Source organism: Saimiri boliviensis, chromosome 17 (assembly GCF_048565385.1).
Source record: "Saimiri boliviensis isolate mSaiBol1 chromosome 17, mSaiBol1.pri, whole genome shotgun sequence".
NCBI classification, from domain to species: Eukaryota; Metazoa; Chordata; class Mammalia; order Primates; family Cebidae; genus Saimiri; species Saimiri boliviensis.
The window spans coordinates 31,725,231-31,743,183 of record NC_133465.1 but is presented as its reverse complement, the minus strand read 5'-3'; the positions used below and the strand labels follow the sequence as shown (position 1 = coordinate 31,743,183).

The following is a 17,953-nucleotide window of genomic DNA, read 5'->3' as shown; positions in this document are numbered from 1 at the left end:
CATGGGATCAGTATTGATGACCTCTCTTTAACTCCTGATATAGTCCCCCATTGTTAGTGGTTTCCATTTCTGTGAACTTTAGTTTAATCTGTTAGACAAGAGTTAAAAAATATTAAATGGAAAATTCCAGAAATAAACAATTCATGAGTTTTAAAGTACGCACCCTTCTGAGTAGCATAATGAAATTTTGCACTGTCCTGCTCCATCCAGCCCCAGATGTAAATCATTCCTTTTGTGCAATATGTGCATGCTGTGTACGCTGCCTGCCTGTGAGTGATCAACGTCATTTGCTCCTGACATGCTGTCATCAACGTCATTATGGTTTGATGATCCAGGATCACCTGAAGCAGATGATCCTTCTTTCTGACGTATTGTGGCCTAACAATATATCCCAAAGTCGAAATGGCCACTGCAAAATTATAACTGAGACAGTGAGAGAGATCTGACTTGGCCGGGCACTGTGGCTCATGCCTGTATTCCCAGCACTTTGGGAGGCCGAGGTGGGGGAATCACCTGAGGTCAGGGGTTCAAGACAAGCCTGGCCGACACAGTGAAACCCCATCTCTAGTAAAAACACAAAAACTAGCTGGGGGGTAGTGGTGCATGCCAATAGTCCCAGCTACTTAGAAGGCTGAGGCAGGAGAATCACTTGAACCAAGAAGGCAGAGGTTGTAGTGAGCTGGTCTCAAACTCCTGGGCTCAAGCAGTCCACCTTCCTCGGCCTCCCAAAGTGCTGAGATTATAGGTGTGGGGCACTGTGCCCAGCCTCATTTTCATATAGTTCAAACTCAGTATAAATTTCTCCTGAGACTTCTTCTTTGATCTTTGTGTTACTTAGAAGTGTGCTGTTTAATCTCCAAACATTTTGGGACTTTCCAGCTATCTTGGTGTTACTAATTTCTAGTTTAGTTCTGTTGTGTTCTGAGAACATATTTATACAAGAACAGGATTCTATCCTGGACATTGTGCATATTAGGTTGCAGAGGCTCTGGTTCCTGTTACAGCCATCGAAATGTGTTGATTTCTTTTTTACTAGGCAATTAACTTCAAGCTGTGCTCTTGGGTGGCAGCTCAAACCTCAGTTCAGTTCTTTTCCTCTGTTAAAGTAGTTTTCATGCATGTGTGGTTCAGGGAGCACTCAGAGATTTGGGCAGAGGTACAGATGGGATCTGGAGTCACCCCTTTCCAAGCCTTTCCTTTATGGCACCCCCTACCCCTTCACTTTCCAGTGGCCATGGTTGCTCTATATTTTGTACTCTGGTTCTTCAGGCCAGGAGGACCACGGGCTCCCTATGCATGCTCTGCTGACTGTAGCTCACCTTCAAGATCAAAGCCAGAAAAATAGATAGCTCACCATATGCCAGTCCCTTCTTCCAAGTGTTGGCTCCCAGCCAGGGTCTACTTGCTTTTATTCATTCTTCACTGCCTCGTGGTGGTTTTGGGGTTTATTTTGCTTTTTGTTTTGTTTTTGTATTTTGTCAGCAGTTGCTATCTGTGGGAAGGTCAGTTCAGTAGAATCTGAGTTTTTCTGAAAGAGAAGTTCCCCAAACCAAGTCATAGAAAGGTAACATCACCGACCTGTGGCCACTCAGCTGACAAATTGCAGAACGGGCATTCAAACACAGGCCTAAGCAATGCCAGGCTCCTCCCTGCCGACCCCACATCCTCTTAATCATGCCAACCTGTCCTTCGACCTCTTATTTGTCAAAAGTCCCAGAACTTCTTACTGTTCAGATGACAACTGTGGGCCTTCCATGCCTCTGACTTCTCCCTTTGCATAAAATCCATCCAGATGAAGGAAGAGGTTTTGTTTATTGCCTTTTGTGCATTTTCTCTCCTGTGAAAGGATGATGATAAATGTGCCTTGGCTTTGAAGTTACAAGTGCCTGTGTTCAAATCCTGCCTCTGATATATATGTGATCTTGGGCAGGTCGTTCAGTTTCCTTATCTGTAAAATGGGAGAAACAATAGTATTGACCTCAAAAAGTTGTGGTGAAGATTAAATGAGATATTTCACATGAAGCTCAAGGAACGGTGTCTGCCATACAGGAAGCAGTCATTAAATGAGATCTCGTGGGTTTTTTCCTACTCTGAGGTAGGGGGTGCTCCCAGTGGGATGCTCCATCAGATCTTTTTCCAAGAAAAGGATACAACAGTGGTCTGAGCATAGGACATTTTTTGAAAGGCTGGTCCTCTTGAGATGTCAGCCCTGTTAAGCCGGGACTGCTGTCATGCCAACTGGAGTGGCACAGGAGCCTCGAGTGGTGTGAACAGGTCCATGTGTTTCCGGGAAAGAAACCCAAGCCCAGAGAGATTCTGCTGGCATCTGAGGTCTGTACAGAGCTGAGAGTGCAGGCCAGCTTCCCTGAGCTCTGCTTCCTCAATCAATGGTATTTTTCTTCTGTTGAATGCCCACGCTCCTCACAGGGGGAGCCTCGGGTGCAGGGGCTGGGCGCAGGGATGGGTGTGAGGGGCTCTCAGAGTCCAGGGGCCCAAGAGGAGGAGGTGTGAGCACTGCCATCGCAGAAGGTGGATGAGGAGATTCTCCAGTGGGCTGGAACGGTTTTTAGAAGGAACACAAAGAGAGCCAGAGAAGCCAGTGAAGAAAGAAAGGAAAGAGTGGAGGCTGGGAGCAGGGGGCGGCCTGGGGAATGCAAGGGAGGAAGAGGCGAGTGGCTGCCGCTGCCCGGGGCAGTCATCTCTGGTTTGGGTCTGGCTGTGGGCCAGCAGGCAGCAGCCAGCACAGCACGGCAAGCTTGGAGAGCTGGCAGGGCGCTGGGATGGAAAGAGGACACCAGGCAGGGTGCTGGGGGAGGGGACCCTCCGCCTGTCCAACCCCGCCTGGCTAAGGAAATGTCCCTCTAGTGAGCGCTGACCACGTGATGCCCTTTCACCCGCCTCATGTGTTTAATTACAAAAACAGAAAAACAAAAAACCTCTTTCTAGACAGCCTTACTGTCCCTTTTTTTAAGATGGTGTCACAAGGCTCAGAGAGGGTAAATGAGGAGCCCGAGGCCACCCAGCTTGTATGTAGCAGAGCGGGGAGGCTGGTCACCCTGCACGGGGCGGGTATTTATTTATCTATTGCCTCTTGTGCATTTTCTGTTCTGTGAAAGGATGACGATGAATGTGCCTTGGCTTTGAAGTTAGAAGTACCTGTGTTCAAATACTGCCTCTGATATGTATGTGATCTTGGGCAGGTCGTTCAGTTTCCTTATCTGTAAAGTGGGGGAAACAATAGTATTGACCTCCAAAAACTGTGGTGAAGATTACATGAGATATTTCACATGAAGCTCAAAGAACGGTTGTCTGCCATACAGGAAGCTGTCAAGGGGAGCCAAGGGGATGGCGAACTTCTCGGGCTCGTTTCTCTGCCCACACCTGACAGGCTGTCCCTGAGAGCTGTCCTCTTTCATCATTCATTCATTCATTCATTCCTGAGCATTCCAGGCTGCGTGCTGAACCCTGGGGGACCTCAGTGAACAAGCTAAATACCACCCTTCCTGCGAGCTCGAGGCTAGTGGGTTCCCTAAAGAGAGCCAGGAACTTCAAACCTCCGGACTGGGAGGAAGTGTTAAATCCAGCCCCCCCCTTCCCCGATTTACCCGCACACACACGCACCTGCACACACAGTCCTTTCATCTGAGTGTCCCGGGAACTGGGACCTCTAGCCCTCGGCGGTGCCCAGCAGCACTCGCAGCCGCCCAGCCGCAAGGGGGCGCTGTGAGGACGGCGAGCAGGACTCCCCCGGCTCTCGCCCTCTGGTGGCGGCAGCGGCTCCCGCTCTTCTGCTCAGCAGTCCTCTCGGTGATTTCTTACCCCGCTCCACCCGCGCCTCCCCTCGCCTCGGCGAACCTCATAGGGGCCTCTTGGGTCACTGTTTCTCTCCCCTCCTGCTCCAGCCCTGTAGGGAGGGCCTGTCGGCCTTCACCTAGGCCACGTCCTGGTGTTGCCACAAAGCTCCTTGGAGGCCGTTTCTCACCTGAGCGGTTGGGAGGTCCCGCCATCAGGCCTGGGGCTCAGACACGTTCTCTCCTGTGATCCTCTAGCCACCCTCTCCCGCGTGCCGCCTTGTGACCGGCCGGGGCTTCTGCGCCATGCATGCCCAAGCTGGGACTAATTCAGGCACTTTAGAGCCAGGCTTGGTGGCCCGCACCTGTCGTCCTGGCACTTTGGAAGGCCCCAGCAGGAGGATCGCTAGAGCCCAGGAGTTCGACCAGCCTCGGCAACATAGGGAGACCCTGTTCTACAAAAATGAAAATAAAAATATTAGCTGGGCGTGGTGGCCAGCACCTATAGTCCCAGCTACTTGGGAGGCTGAGATGGGAGGATCGCCGGAGCCTGGGACTTGAGGCAGCAGTTAGCCGAGACTGCGCCACTGCACTCCAGCCTGGGCAATAAAAGCAAGATCCTACCTCAAAACATAGACAAATTTAAAAAATCAGGCAGTTTAGGTGATAGTCAACTGGCAGTCAACTGAACTTGAAGCCAAGGCTCTCTTCCTCAAGTTGATCTCTTCTCTGAATGGCAAACCCTGGGGAAAGCCCGGAAGCAATGGATTTGGATCTTTTAACCTTCTGTGGTCCAGGCATCAGAGTTTAGGGGGAAGTAAAAGGAAGACAGACGCAGCAATTGCATGTCAGGTGCTGTGTGTGCTGCTGGAGGTCCTTAGACGGCTTCTCAGTCCTGACAATGACTCTGCAGTGGGACTTGTTTTCTGTCTTTTACAGAAGAATAAATGCAAACTCAGAAAGGCTGAGTAACTTGCCCAAGAGCACACAGCTGGGAAGTGGCAGATGTGGGATTCTAGCAGCAGCGCTCCTGCTCCTCACGGCCTTGCAGTGGCTTCTGCTTCTCCCGCCCCACCCTCTGCACTCTGCAGACAGCACAGTGCCCTCCTGCCCCTCACTCCTCCCACCTCCCCTGTCTCCACGCCTTGGACATTGCTCCTCATCTTCACCTCCACTTCCCTGCAGGCAGTCGGGGCCGCCTTTCCTCTTAGCACTAGTGAGGGTTTGAAAGAGAAGCACAGCACTGTGGGGCCACTCACAGGCTAGGACACAATGGTCCAGGTGACTCCAAAACAGAGCTGTCTGGATCAATAAAATGACCTCTCCCTGAACGATGTGGCCTGAGCTCCAGACCAGAGATGAACCACAGATGCTCCAGAGACAGCCAGGCACAGGGGAAAAAGCTAGAGATGCTCTGATGGGTGCCAGGGGCCACTGGCACTGCCCATGTGATTTCAGGTTTCTCACCACCCATTTGGTCTTGGCCATAGGCCCCTTTCAGCCAGGGTTGTAAGTAGCTGGGAATATAAATGTTGTGCAGGGAGAGCAGAATCCAGCTTGCTCCTGGGCTGGGAAACATGGAGGGACGTGGGGAGACAGTGGCTGGTCTGGTACCAGGCTCATAGTTTGCCAGAAACATCTGTTTCCTCCAGCAACAGCTGTGAGCGCTGGGTTGTGAACTACACTGAAGGGGAGACCTCCATGGGCTCCTGGGATTCATGTGCACCCTGCTGTGGGCACTCAAGGGTACCTATCTCCATTCTAGATGCGAATGGACCCTTTGCAAAGGTTAGGGTGCTCTGAGGCCACTGCTGAAGGGAAGGAAACTCACGTGCATTGAGCATCAACTCAATGTGGGGCACTGGGCATGTCATGATGCCGTCACTGAGATAAAGGCATCAATAGCCACCACGTCTTGAGTATCTGCTGCATCAGGAAGCATGCTAAGCACTTTGCTGTGTTGCAGTTGTTACATCAACAGTAACACAATAAACACAGAGACAACTTCTTTCTTTCTTTTTCTTTTTTTTTAAAGACAGGGTCTCACTCTGTTGCCCAGGCTGGAGTGCAGTGCCACAATCTTAGCTCACTGCAACCTCTGCCTTCTGGGTTCAAGTGATTCTCCTGCCTCAGCCTCCCGAGCAGCTGAAATTATAGGCATGCACCACAGCAACTAGCTAACTTTTTTATTTTCAGTAGAGATGGGGTTTCTCCATGTTAGCCAGGAGGGGCGCGGGGAGATAGTGGCTGGTCTTAAACTCCTGGCCTCAAGTGATTCACCCACCTCAGCCTCCCAAAGTGCTGGAATTACAGGTGTGAGCCACCGCGCCCAGTCAGTAGCTACAACTTCTTGAGCATCTTTTATGCTTTAGGCGCTAGTTTGGGTTTTACAGATAATTATTACCATTATCATCATCATCATCATCAGGCTACTGACAATTGCTGTGTTTGGCACTCATTAGAGACTCTTACGTTGTCTAGTTTAACTCAATTCTTAAATCCACCATGCGAAGGGAGGATTCTTACCCCCATTTTGCAGATGAGGAAACTGAGGCACACAGAGGTTAAATGACTTGCCCAAAGTGTGTCCCCACCGTGTGTCCCTTCCTAAGGAAGCAGATGCTAATAAGCAGTGTTTGCTGGCTGAATGAATGAACAAGCAAAGAAACACAGCTGTCCGAGGTGATGCGTGGAATTTCCAAGTGTCAGGAGATTACGCAGGTTGTTGAAGGTCGCAGAGCCAGACAGCAGTGGGGTGAGCCAGGAGTCCCGGCTCTGATCTCTCAGTGCGGGCTTCCCTCACAAACCTCGCTACTTTGAGCAGAAGCAACCTTGTTTTGGCAGCTGTCTTGCCCTTACTCATGCTTGGGATAACAGTGGACTCCCGATTTGCATGCCGACTCATTTCCTACCCTTCAGGGAGGCTGGCAGGAGGCCCAGCACTGGGTCCTGCCAATCCCCAGGCAAACTATCAATGGCAACTGCCAGCTAGTTGTGGGAGAGTCATTTCATTCCCTTCCTTTTCCTCCAAGTTCTTCCAGCAGGAGGGCTCTCAGAGTTCCTGCTGGGTGAGTAGGTGTCCCCTGTGGCCTCAAGGTTGGCTGGGCACCTTGGACCTCCCTATCCAAGCCTCCTGGAGCTTCCACTGAGGGTCAGCATAAGGGTATGGAGACAGTTTTCTGGCCCTGGGTGAATCAAAGTCCCTTCTCCGGATCTCAGTTTTTACTTATCTCCCAAATGGGGGCTTGGGGGAGCTGGCACTCTGTTTCCTGGGCTCTTCTCTAATGAGGCTGCCCATGACCATGTGCAGTTCTCCCAGCCTCACTCTTCTTGGGGACAGGGCCCAATTTGGGCCTCCTATCAGGGAGGGAAATGAGTCAGCTGGGAAATTAGAGACTGTTGTTAATCCAAGCATGAGTAAGGGTGAAATTGATGCCAAATGTTTCTGCTCGAGGCAGCATGAGGATTTGTGAGAGAAATCCTGAGCTGAAAGCCAGAGGCGGCAGGGGGGTCTCTGACACAGGTTATCTCCTGCTGATCAGGGGTTTCCTGGTGGCAGGTGACAGAAATCCAATTCAAGCCACCTTGAAAAGAGATGCATTTGTTGGCCCACAGAACTACAAAGAATAGGCAAGATTTAAATACCATCTAGCAACCACGCTCCCCTTCCTCCTTAACAACAGAACGCCTCTATTGTTAGGGGATGGTGAGGCTTGTTTCACAGCTTCCCCTGCACCTGGGAATGGCCAACGAGCTAGAAATGGAAATCTTTGAGTGGGGCTTTTAGGATGCTCTTTAAAGAGCTGACCCCTGCCTCTTCTCTCATATTTCTGCCTGGAAGGCAGGCTTGAGGACTGGTGCAGGGGCAGCCATTTTGAGACTAAGAAAATCATCTTAGGCTAAGAGAAGCCCAAAGAACCTAGCCCTGACACTGAAGCAACATGAGCAAGTGCCTGTTTCTGGAATTCTCTTCAAGTGAAAAGCCACTATGGGAGGTGGAGGTTGCAGTGAGCCAAGATCGCACCACTGCACACCAGCCTGGGCGACAGAGCAAGACTCTATCTTAAAAAAAAAAAAAAAAAAAAAAAAAAAAAGAAGAAGAAATCAGGTCTTGTTATGTTGCCCAGACTAGTCTAGAACTCCTGGGCCCAAGTGATCCTCCCAACCTGGCTTCCCAGAGTGCTGGGATTATAGGCATGAACCGCCACACCTGGCCAGGTGTACCGTTTTTGTTGTTTACACTGTATTTTTAGGATCCTTTTCTGTGTTTACACAGACAGCCACCATTATGTTCCCACTGTCTGCAGTACTCAGTACGGTAACATGCTGCGGAGGCGTGGAGCCCAGGAGCAATCAGCTCTACCCTTCAGCCCGGGTGTGTGTTTGGCTGGACCATCTGGAGGAAGCCGAGGAGACATAAGCTGAAGGCAGGAGGGTGAGTCCGAGGTGGGATCTTGGGACAGGTGTGAGAAGTTGGGCAAAAACGGGTGAAATCTGAATAAATGTCACCATATTCATATAATTACTACATTAATAACCTTAGATAATGGTTCACATGATCATTTAGTTAATAGGATTGCACCCACGTTAACTTCCTTTTTTTTTTTTTTTTAAATATAAAGCCTCCCTCTGTCACTTAGGCTGGAGTGCAGTCTGTGATTGATCATAGCTCACTGCTTTCTGGAACTCGGGCTCAGGCAATCTTCCCACCTCAGCCGCCTGACTAGCTGGGACTATAGGCATGGTGATGCCTGGCTAATTTCTTTTACTTTTCTCTAGAGACAGGGTCTACCTGTGTTGCCCAGGCTGGTCTCAAACTCCTGTCCTCAAGTGAACCTGAACCCCCCGCCTCCACCTCCCAAATTGCTGGGATTACAGGCATGAGCCACCATACCTCGCCTAAATTTCTTTTGACAAATGTGCCATGATAATGCAAAATGTCATAATTCGGGGCAGCTGGGTGGAAGATGTACATGCAAAATCTTTTCAACAGTAAACGTTCATTTTACAACATGAAGGTGATTATCCTTCCATGAGTATAAAGTTCAATGTTAGGCTCACGGGGTCTTCAGAAGTCAGAACACTGGTTTCAGGGCTGGGGGCACGGGGAGGGCTGGGCATGGTTGGCTTTGTGATCTGGGGGCTGATGTGTTCCATCTCTGAGTGTTTTTTGAGCTGTGCACTTGCCGGGGAATGGAAGTTATCTCAATAAACGCTCAGAACTTCACCAAAAAGTAAAACAAGGATGGGAAGCTTGTTTGGGACCTCGGGTACTTATCCAGCCATGAGCCCTGGCCCAGATGCTTCTGGAGGCCTGGAGGGAACCGAGAACATTCCAAGTAGAGGTGGCAGAGCCAAGGCCCTGAAGTGGGAGTGCACTGCTGCTCGTCCCTCGCTATGAATGGGGTGTCCTGGTGGGAATCGGTGTCGTGTGCACTGCAGCGCCGGCAAGTCCATGTCCGCATTGTGGCTCAGAGCAGTGAAAGCCAATCTCAGCCCCTCTGCAGGGTGATCAGCCTGCCAGCAGGTGGCCAGCTGGTCCTCCTGGGAAATGGTGCCATCCCAAGGACTGGGTGCAAGTCTCTCTTCAGCAGTGGTGTCAGCCTGGTGAGCCTTGGTAAGGGCAGGCGCAGGATGCTGAACCTCTTCCGTCCCCATGCCTGTCTCAAGGCCACTTCTTCAGTGGGCCCATCCAGCAAATGAGATGGCTGGGAAAGAAGCCGGCTCCATACACAGGGCGTGCTCTTTTGCTCACCTCAGGACCAAGAGCATCCTCCATAGTAATTCTCTTTGGTGGGAGTACTAGGAAAGCCTGCATGGCAGCTGGAAGGCACCTGGTGGTGGCGAAGCTGCAGCAGTGACTGCAAGGCTTTGGGACTGGCCCGGCTTCTGTGACAGTGACAGAGTTCTCCAGTGCCAGGGTCCCCTGCACGGACATGCTAACTACAGCTGGGAGCTCAACATACCCCTAGGGCCCCTCTCTTCCCAAGGCTGAGGTCTAGGCCAGGCCCCTCTTGGCTTGGGAATTGTGACCTGAAAGGAGGACATGGTCCCACAGGTTGGGACAGAGGCCCTGGGGCATGCTGCTGGCTGACCGGGGCTGGGGGGATGCCACGCTCATCTCTCTCTCATGGCCTTGATGGGACAGGCCTCCCCACTGAATGGAATTTTCCAAGGTGTCTGGGGCTGCGGGCTTAGGGTTAGGGTTACGGTTGGGAGCTGGCGGGGTGCCCCTCTGGCTCCTTCTAGACATGCCAGTCACTGGCCACCGAAGGGGCCAAATACAGGTGCCCATGTTGCAGTGGGGGGTATCTCCCGACCTTCCTCTTAGTCCTGAGGGGCCTGGGCAGGGCCCGGTGTCGGGGTCCCCATGGGCTTCCTGGGTTAGGCCTGTCCCATGGTCCCGGGGCTGTCCAGGACACATTCAGAAGGGACACGGACAGCAGCTCTGTGGAAATCATAATGGGGAAAACAAGGGCCCCCACATCCAGGTCTGTCAGGAGCCGGGCATGGAATTCCATTCCAGGAATTGCCAGGAATGGCCAGGTCCTCCCTGAGCCAGGGCTGGGCTGGGCATACCCTGAGTGCCCCCAGGGTAGGTGTTTTCATGGACAGCCCCACCAGGACAGGGTGTGAAAGGACGAGGCGCCCGTGGTGGGGGAGCTGACCAAATGGGCTACTGGAACCAGGCTGCTGGGCCCAGAGGAGCCTGCCTGTCCCCCTAGCAGAGGGTCTTTCTGCCAGGTGAAGCCAGCACGGGCCTGGGTGCCGAGGACTGTTGCTCGGGTTTGGCTGAAAGGAAAAGAGACGTAGTCAGTGTCTCCAGTGAGCCCATGCAGGCCTTTCCGGGCCAGGCCCTACCTGCCTGCATCTCTGCAGTCCTCAGGGGCTCTGTGTGGCCCTTGTGGTCTGACACTGAGGACATGCCTGTAGTCTGCTGATCCTGGAGGGAAGGGAGTGTGCCACCAGGGGTGTGGAGGCCATTGGGGCATGGCAGGTGGCTTCTGGGACTGCCCCCCAGGGTTCAGGCTGGCTGGGGGTCTCCTGCCGCACACCCTCTTTCCAGGGCCGTTGGGCCTGGGCTACAGCCCCCAGGCAGATCTCAGTGGGAGGTCCTTGGCTGTCACCAGCCCCCTTGCCACCTCCCATGGGGACCTGTTTCCAAAGTGGGTGATTGAGCCTGGACCTGGGTCACCCTCTGCTCTCCTGGACTACCAAGTCTATGCCAGCACTGACCGTTCCCACATCTGGCTGAACTCTTGGCTTTGGCTCTTGGCTTGGGGTCCCACCTGTGTCCTGTCCCTGAATGCTCTGGGGGTCAGGGACACCGATTCCCTTGTTTTCCTGGCTCAAGGCTTGTGGTCCTGGCACCCTTGGAGGGGTGTGCAGGAGTGAGGGGCCTCTGCTGCTCTCTGAGGCTGTCAGTGCTCGCAGGGAGGGGTGGGGGCTCCCACAAATGGGTCTGGCTTCTCCAGTGCCCTTGAGGGCCCCATGAGGGGGACAATAGGCCACCATGGAAAGTGGGAGGGGGCTTGTTGGAGGGTCTTACCCACATCCCCTCCTGCGTGCACAGCACGTCCAGTCCACATGCACTGGGCGCCTGCCCCGACGACCGGTGGGCCTGCTGTACTTTCTTACAGTCCAGGAGGAAGAGAAGGAATAAAAGCTGAAGAGGGAGGCCTAGGTAGAAGGGTTGGGGGTCCCAGGCATTCCCTCATTATTGACCTCCCCAGAGGAAGGGACCTGGCACTGGAGCCCACCTGGGTATGGCAGGTCCTCATGCTTGTGATTTTTCTTCCTAGAGGCCCGAAGGTGTTTGAGAATAGCATTATCGTCCAGGGCCCCAGTATGGAAGAACAGGTCCCGAAAACGTGCCCACAGGCCAGACTTTGACATTCTCAGGAGGTGCTCTACGGACAGGGTGGGCATCAGGCCAGGAGAGTTCCCTGGGAGGGGTCAGAGCCCGTACCCCGTGGCCACTTCAGTCTCCCATGGGGCGGTGCTGATCCTTTTGTGGCCACCCCAGGGGTCCAGATGTGCACAGGAGGCTGTGGCTGGAGGGCAGCCTAGGCAGGGCAGTGCTCACCACACTCCCCATTTTCATCTGGGCCATGTGGGGGATGGGCTCGGTGTCACTGTGCCCTCCCAGCCCACCCGGCCAGACCTCCCTCTGGGCCAGAACAGAGGATCATGAGGACAGCCTGAGGGAGCTCCCTCGTGTCAACTGGGTTCTGACCCCAGGGCTCCCCAGGTCACAGATGGACTTACTCCTCTGAACCTTAAAGATGGTACTTGTTACGAGCATCAACACCTGCTCCCCTTCCAGCAAATACATGTCCCACAGGCGCAGGGCGAGCCCAAGAGAGATCTGTGGGGACGGCAGGTGTGGGAAGACCTGGCCCTTCCAGGCTGAGGCTGGGGGCTCAAGCTGGGCCCACTGGGGCTTGTCCTGAGTCAGTGCCCTCCCCATGAGGGTGGCCTGACCCCTCTGGGAGGCTGGGTCAGACAAGGTCTTGCAGTTCCTCATGGGGGACACTCATTTCAGTGGGGATGTGACTTCTGGAGAGAGGGGCTTGCCCAGGGCTTGAGGCTTCCCTGAGCCCTCCCAGTTGAGATCTTGGCTCAGTCTGCCCATAAGGCTGGCCCTCAGCCCCGGCCTCTGCCTTGGGATGTTCCCTCTGGGGCAGAGGGTCTTGCTCTGCATCCTGTGGGGACCTGCATGTGCCTCCCGTGGGCTGGGGGTGTGCCAGACGCCCGGGCTGGGGAAGCAGGACACTGCAGGGCAAGGAGGGTCCCTGAGACTCCCTGTGCCTCCTTACCTCATCATTGAGCATCCGGAGAAGCCAGCCTAATGAGGAACCCTGTGTCCCTAGTCCTTCCTTGTCCTGACGGGAGGAACAGAGGTGCTCAGGGCCCCCTGGGCTGCTCTAGAAACCTCCCTCTTCCAGGGCCCACTGAAGACCCCTCCCCAAGTGCAGAACACTAGGTGGTATCCAGGGCTCCCCACAACACGGTCTCTTTCCCGTCCTCCTGGGCGACACATTGCCCTTAGCCCTGCTCTGTGGCATCTGGGACCCAGTCCCTGTGCCTCGGTCTCCTCCAGGGCTAGAAAATACCCCCAACTCCCAGCCCACGGAGAACCCCATGTCCCAGGTCAGGCCTTGGCTGCCACTCAGCCTGTCACCAGCCCCCCTGCTCCTCCAGCCCCACATGATGCAGGGCCTCTGGGGAAGAGCCGAGAGGACCATAAATTCACCAGATGCCACATGGTCTTGGGTTGTGATGTGGGTACCACATGCTCCTGATGGTCTTGGAGCCCCTGGACTGTCCTGCCATTTGGGCTGTGGAATCCTGAAAAGCCCCCAGCCCATCATGAAATCAGACCCCTCTCCCAAGATGTGGAGCCATCAGCTGGAAGAGCTGGGCAGCTGCAGACGCCCCCAAGCCCCGAGGCCTCCTACCCTCCCATTTGCTGACCCCACCATGTGGCCTTGACCCTGGGGAGGAGCGGTGGGACCATCCCCTGGAGCCTGGCTGGAGGTGCTCCTGAGGGCCTCCTGGGCCAGGGTGCTGGGAGGGCAAGGCTGACTTTGAGGCCGCAACAGAGGGCGGCCAGAACAGAGTGGGTGCTGGGCTTCGTGGTCATTTCCTGGAAGTGGCATCGGGCCAGGGGACCCGGGATAGGAAGATGCTGCCATTTGGGCTTGGTCCGCCCATTCATGGGCACCATGGGCAGCTGGAGCCCAGGCAGCTGAAGGGCAGGAAGACTCTCAGGCAGGGGAGAGTCAGCTGCACAGAATCAGAGCCGGAGCGCGTGGCTCCAGGACACAGAGGGCGGCCACGGGGAGGATGAGATGCCCTCTGCTGATGGGGATGACAGGCTTCTGATTTGGGCTCTGGGGGTCAGCCCCCAGCTCCTGTGGGACCCTCAGCAGAGACATCCGAAAGGCTCCCAACAAGCTGGTGACACAGGAAGGTGCCTTCACTGAAAGTCGAGATCACCTCGCCAGGGTGGCCATCCCCAAGTTTCGTAGCAAGAGGCCCCAGGGGCAGCTGTCCACCTACCCTGTGGAGAGTGCCTCTCACTGCCCAGCAGCTGTGCCAGTGCCCAGAATATATCCTCCTCAGGCAGATAAAGCAGGAACAAAGCGGCCCCATGGCTCAGGTCTCTGCAGTAGCCCACCTCCTGCAAGAGCCAGAGTCACCATGGAAGGACATGACCATGGAAGGACTCACCTAGGTGCTGAGGTCACCTTGGAGGACTCATGTCATTGGAGAGGGCAGAGATGACTGGGGAGGCTTCCTCTGAACAAGAGGCTTCCTCAGGATGCAAATTAATTTCATGACAAGAGCCGTGTCCATTGGGCACTTCAGCAACTTGTCAAAATGTCTCCTGAGAGCGACGTCCTTCGTGCGACACCGCCAAGCTCCTGGGCTTTGGGGCAGCCCCAGGAGGAGGGTGTCATTTTTTGTTCCAAGAAGTGGTAGTGAGGCCCAGGTGACACCAGGAGTCAGGGTGCTGACTCCTTTGTGTCTCAATTGGAGACCCCTTGAAAACACCCCCCTTGCTTGGAGGTTTATGCCAGTGGTGAGCTAGAGTCATGCCCTCTATATCCTGGCGGGTCACCAATACTGACTTTGAAAGAAGCAATGACACCCCCAGTAGACACCCACTCTGGTGAATATGGGAATATGACCTGGGAATATGGCCTCGAATATGGGAATATCGTCACTGCCTGGGAATACTCACCGGGTTATACTCGGAATAGTCCAGCAGGACATGGAATAGTTCTCACTGCCTAGGAAACCGAGAAAGGGGGCTTTTGTTTGTTTTATGGAGATGCTGTTAGTTTCACTTTGTCTAAAGACCCTAACAACAAATCCCATTTCAGGTTCTGACGATTCACCAGATAAGCAATGAGCTCTTCAGGGCCTTTGACCGTTTAAGAAATGTTTCAGTAAAATCCACATCTATGAAATGCAGATATCCCAGTTGGACAGTGCTCTGATTGATTTTTTTTCAGTTTGCACACACACTGGGTGTACAGTTCTGCCACGGTTCTAACCCAACGTGCAGAGCCTCACGGCCACTGCTCCAGCCCCTGCTGGAGCGATCCCTTTATCCTCCAAGTCTCCAGAGTGGCCCCTATGCAGCCAGCCTCCTCCATTCCGTCAGCCCCTGGTCACCCAGACCGGTTCTCAGTCCCTCTGGTTTGACCTTTTCCAGAATGGCCTATGAATGGGAATCCTACAGTGGTAGCTTTTCGGGTCTGGCTTCTTTGTCTTAGCAAAATGCATCTAGGATCCACCCACATTCGTGTGTGCATCACTGGCTCATTCCCTTTTCTCACTGAGCCTTCTGTTTGAAGGGAGAACCAGCCTTCCTCGCCCCATTCCCATGCTGAAGGTTGTCCCCGAAGGCTCTGTGTGTGAGTGATGATGAATGCAGCAGTGAATGTGGCATGCAGGTTTCATGTGGACGTCAGTTTCCAAGTCATTAGGTTCAATATCTGTGACACTCTGGGGACATTTGTTTCAAGTGCATTGAGCTTTGTGAGCCACTGTCCAACTGGCCGCCAAAGTAGCTGTGCCATGTCACATTCCCAGCAGACCTGGATGAGAGTTTCCAAGACTCTGAATGCCCCCAGCATTTGGTGCTGTCAGTGCTGCCTGGGGAGGCTCATGGGCCCTCCATCCTGCCGCCCTCCCGTGGGTGCTACCAGGGGGCCCCATGGGTCAGGTAGAGTACTTTTCACCATTATGCATGGTTTTGTTTGCTGCCCTCTGTCTCCTCAGGATCCTCCTGGATTCTGGCCCTGCATGTTCCAGCCTGGCCCAGGGCTTGGAACCTGGGAGCTGCTCAGTCCATGGTGCCAGCTGCTCCCTGGGCCAAGAGAGCCCTTGGCAGCTCTGTCACCCTCCTGGGTGACCCCGGCTTCTGCTCCGGAGAAGGCTCCATCCCTCTGGTTCACCCTGTCTCCTGCTGGGGCCCTGTGGCTCCCGTGGGCTTAGTTGACTTCGTATTGATCCCTGAATAGAAGATGGTTCGTGAGTGTCTTGCTCACGTCCAGGTCAATCTGGCAGATGTGTTGACAGGACCTCTTCCCCTTTTCCTTCATGACCTGTAGGGCAGGGCCAAGAGGAGGAAGCAGCCTCAGAACAGACGGAAGACTCCCTGCCCCAAATGGCAGTCATCCCAGTCAGCACTTCTGGATGGAATGAAAGAAGGTAGGTTTCCTTCTGCAGAAAGCTGCTTTTTGGCTTGTTTCTGAAGCCAGGGAGGGTCACCAAAGCTGAGCTCATCTGTGGTGCCTATGTCACCGTCTATGCTCAGGATGTGCATCTGACCAGCACACACACCACCCCCCAAGAGGGGCTTGATATTCCTTCCCTCCAACTGGAGACCTGGGCCCCCGACATGGCCTGGCCTGTTTGTTGTGCTCTGGCTTAGTGTACCTGGTATTTCCTGGGGTTTTCCCTCTTCATTTCCTGAATGTTCAGGATGACTGACCACACCTGGCCTCAGATGTTCATTGGAATCCCTTTATATACTCGGTCAAACAGCAGTGGGCAGAAAATGATCTTTGAGGCAGTCTTGCTCTATCACCCAGGCCAGAGTGCAGTGGCACAATCTAGGCTCACTGCAACCTCTGCCTCCCGGGTTCAAGCGATTCTCCTGCCTCAGCCTCCAGAGTTGCTGGGATTACAGGTGCCCGCCACCATGCCTGGCTAATTTTTGTTTTTTAGTAGAGATGGGGTTTCTCCATGTTGGCCAGGCTGGTCTCGAACTCCTGACCTTGTGATCTGCCTGCCTTGGCCTCCCAAAGTTGGGATTACAGGTGTGAGCCAGCATGGCCAGCGAGAGTCCAAAGTTTTCTATCATAAAATGTAGGTTCTATACTAGAAGGGAAAATGTAAGGTTAAAAGTTGACCTTTTTAGAATCATGACTTTAATCTATGTAGGGTTTCAATTTTTATTTTAATGTTGGAAGGATAGTTAATGTTGGAATAAAAAGATGGTCAGGCTATTATAAAAATGCATTCGCTTTTGCTTTACTTACTTATATTTTTTTTGCTTTTGTGGGACCTATCCCTTTTCCTCTAATTGCCATTCTACATAAAACAGTGCTGTCTCAATGTTTTATGTAGAAATTTTATTTCATAATTAATAAACTCCCGTGCCATTCCTTGGAACCACTTTCTTTCTTTCTTTTTTAATTTGTTAATTGTTTATTTATCAAGAGAAACTATTTCTTAGCCCAAATATTCATGTGTCATAGTTCAGGAACCCGAGTCAGTGACAAACTTCTAGGTAATTCAATCTGAAGAAATTCTTTCTATTCCAAGATCACTTTATACTACGAAAGATACCAGCCTTCTTCATCTCCTCAAAATCTTTCTCGGGACTGTAATTTTTGTAGAAATCTGCGTATGCCTTCTTTCTTGGTTCAGCCACACCGAACTTAACAGAGAGCTGCCACCCTCAGGGATACCAGGAATGCTCCAACCATATGAATTCGCAGACGCCTGGCCAGAAGGCCACGCATCTGAGGTTTTGCCAAAACTTCAGAAGCCATGGTAGTTACTGTCCTTTATGAGTACCCCAGCCTCAACACCAACACCCTTCCAGACTGCTGGAAAGATGGACGGCCGTCCACCGCACGCAGGCGCAGGAGAAGGGCGCAGCGAGAACCCGGCGATGGTGGCCAAAGGAGTTCAAAAACCTCTAGCGCGCTCACCGCAGGTGACAGCCGGGGTTCGTTTTCGTGGTCCGTTTCTTCCCTGTGTGACCTTGCAAAAGGGGCTCGACCTCTTTATCTTCTTAATAAATTGAAGATATTAATCGTACTCATACACACGGTCCCAAACCATGTGCAGAAACCGGCATTTTAATTATAACTAACCTTATGCGAATAACCGTTTGGCTTGACTTCTGGGAGCTCAGAGCCCAGAGGATGAGACAGACAAACAGATTGATACCGATCCCATGCGATGGGCCCTACCGCAGAGACGTGACCCAGGTCCTGCAGAAGCAATTCTCTACCTGGCAAAGCTGAGGATGTTTTGATGGAGGGGCGGTGTTTGCGTGGGGTTCTTCCCAAGTGTTTTGAAGGAAGGCCGGAACTACTTTCTTGTAGTTCCATTCTGCTGTGACCATTCTG

At 53.1% G+C, this 17,953-nt stretch overlaps 2 pseudogenes; both read right to left on the bottom strand.

Annotated features, from left to right (window-relative positions):
- Positions 1-9,065: 9,065 nt before the first annotated feature.
- On the bottom strand, positions 9,066-16,343 carry LOC101030125 (TBC1 domain family member 3I-like; annotated as a pseudogene).
- A 770-nt stretch (positions 16,344-17,113) lies between these two features.
- Positions 17,114-17,378, bottom strand: LOC120366880 (cytochrome c oxidase subunit 6C-like; annotated as a pseudogene).
- Between the last annotated feature and the right edge of the window lie 575 nt (positions 17,379-17,953).